The sequence below is a fragment of the Lissotriton helveticus genome, chromosome 7 (genome assembly GCF_964261635.1).
Source record: "Lissotriton helveticus chromosome 7, aLisHel1.1, whole genome shotgun sequence".
In the NCBI taxonomy this organism is placed as follows: domain Eukaryota; kingdom Metazoa; phylum Chordata; class Amphibia; order Caudata; family Salamandridae; genus Lissotriton; species Lissotriton helveticus.
The window spans coordinates 812564243-812566922 of NC_136068.1; the positions used below are offsets into that span (position 1 = coordinate 812564243).

General features: G+C 51.6%; 1 pseudogene; it reads left to right on the forward strand.

Annotated features, from left to right (window-relative positions):
* Positions 1-1250: 1250 nt before the first annotated feature.
* LOC144769296 (uncharacterized) lies at positions 1251-2391 on the forward strand (annotated as a pseudogene).
* The last annotated feature ends 289 nt before the right edge of the window (positions 2392-2680 follow it).

A 2680-nucleotide genomic window follows, 5' to 3' on the forward strand; every position in this document is an offset into this window, starting at 1 on the left:
GCTTTTAAGGTCACAATTACAAAGGGGTCAGGATGGGACAGGGGCCTCTGTGCAGCAAATCAGGAGGGTTGTAAAAAGTACTACATCCCCACTCAGAGTATTTAACTCCTTCACACACCTTGCTATGCTGTATCAAGGGTAAAAAAGCAAATGCTGAAGCATGTTTTAGCACAGGAGCACCTGGGCCTGCAAACCCTACAGTGCAGAGAGTTCAGTTTTAACCGAGCAAAAAATTCTTATTTAAAAGTCCATATGATAAACCCACCTACTCAAAATGTCATGGAGCATGGAAATAAGGCAGAGATTAACATCACCTCAACACTGGTATAAACTCCTCTGCACATCAATACAGACAACTAATGATAAACATGATCGCCAACGTCTTATTCCAGATATTCCTGAGAAAAGTCCTGAATCGGGCAAAACTGCATTTTCTGATCGTGGAAACATAGCTACTGTATTAGGAATATTGCCTCCGATTTAGGATAAAAATGTAAAGGCGTCTCTAAGGAGCAACTCTGGCTTGTCCTAATTTTGCCCCAAAACAAACAGTTGCTACATCGGAGTTGTGTAATCTTCACCTAAGAAATAGAAGCAACAACTGGAAGCAGGTGCCCAGATGTCAATTCAATCAAACCCTCATATGCCTTCACATGGCACAGGATCAGTGCCTGCGCAAAGACCACCAGATATTTTCGATAGCTCCGCAAAACATACTAGACAACACTGGATACACATCTCGATCCGGACATTGATCATTGAAGTAAAAATTGTCCTTCACATGAGCAGGCACAACACAGGACCTTAAGTAAGAAGGAGGGGGAACTGGTGGCCAATGGCCAGTCATTAAAGAATGCCTGGGTGTATGAAATTTCAGGTTATCCCACTTAACACATGTGAAGTTCATTTAGTCCCAGATTTATATTTGCAGTTTCGTCCTCAGCATAAAGCAACACAACGATAGAAAACTATACTACAACTTGTTGACGTCAGACACGTGGAGATGTAATCAAACGTTCCCTCCATGCACAGAACACAACTACAGTGGCTTACCTGTTATCCATCGGAGTCACTTCCCACCTGCCTCTGCCACCTGCCTGAGTTACCTGTTGCTCGCCTGTCACCCATTTGTTGCGCCAGGTGCCCCCTTCTTCCTGCCTTAGACAACTGTCACCTGCCAGTACCTTCCAAGTGCCTGTGGCCCCTAGGGCCTGCCTGTCTGAGCCACCTGTCACCCCGTTGACTCTCCAATGGCCTCGTTGACTGCGCAGAAGTCTCACTCTGACGCTGCTAGCATGGACACGCACCTAACACAAGAAATATGTTCTGGCTGGCGAGATGCCCTCAGCAGGCAATGCCAGCCACTGCCCCAAGAAGGAAACCTTTGTTGAGAGTATGCCCCCTGAACAGATAGGGGCAGAAAGTGAGCCCAGTGGTACCCTGTCCAAGACTCTATGCCCTGGAGGCCAGGAAGAGACCCTACCTGGGGCCATCTGTGGATCAGAGGGGGCCCTATGCCATGGAGAACATGTTGGAGACCCTGACAACTCCTGTGATGCTGGGAGGGGAACCAAAACCCTAACAACACATCCCAAGATTATACCCATCGAGAGGGATCCCCACGTGCTACACACGAGCATCAGGATGGCACCAAACGAGAGGGGCACCCGGATGCAAGTTTTGGCTGCTACGACAACACACAAGAGACACCCCAAGAATCAAGCACAGCGTCCCTTGACGACACACACACAGAAGTTCACCCACATGCAAGCACTGGCTGCTACGACGACATACAACAAGAACTTCTGAGTCCAAGCACTGGGCACCATGACGACACACAGCAAAACGGACCTGTGTGGCCCCAAGCATCCCTTCCCATGACAACACCGAAAGGGGGCACTCAGATGCAAACATCGATTCAAGTGACATCGCCCAACTCAGAAATCCACTCATTAGCTGCTATGAAGACACCCAGCGTGAGGTGTCTTCAGATACCAGCCACATGTGCCCTGGCGTCCCGGAGGACGACATGGCCGGGAGTGCCAAGGCTGAAGCCGCCTTGCACACAGAGGCGAGTCAAGCCGTTGCCCCGTGTCTCCAGCGGCCTTTCCCTCGAGTGCACAGGCCTCGTCTCTGGGGCAACAACCTGCAGCACGCAACCTGGCAGCGGTGACGGGTCCCGGGGCGCGGACAGCAGGGCTGGATGTTAGTTCAACAGGTGGAGCGAGGCCAGATAATCTTTTGCACGGCGTGGCGGCGCCACCTGCCAGCCCACAGGAATCCCAGATACTAGGGCGAGCACCGCCGGCAGAGTCCGCAAATCAGAGCCGGCAGCCAGAGATAGCACCGGAGGCGGCCCACGGAGCACTGGACGTACTGAGGATGAGTTAAGCTGGCGAGTAGCAGCACAGACTGCTTATCTAGTAAATATAGAGAATCCACTCACCTCTCCTCTCCCTCCCCAAGCTCCGTTATACACCCCATGGTTTTCCTCCCTCGGCCAGTCCCAATTCCTTCAACCAGGAATACTCGCATTCGTTAATGGCGGGTAGAGACGAGAGACTAGAGAGGCTGGATCTGACGTCACGCGCGGCATCCAATAATGGATTGCCCTGCGGTGACCGGCCAATCCTGGCGCCTAGGGGGGCTCATGAATGCTCGCCCTGTGTCGCCCTTGCGA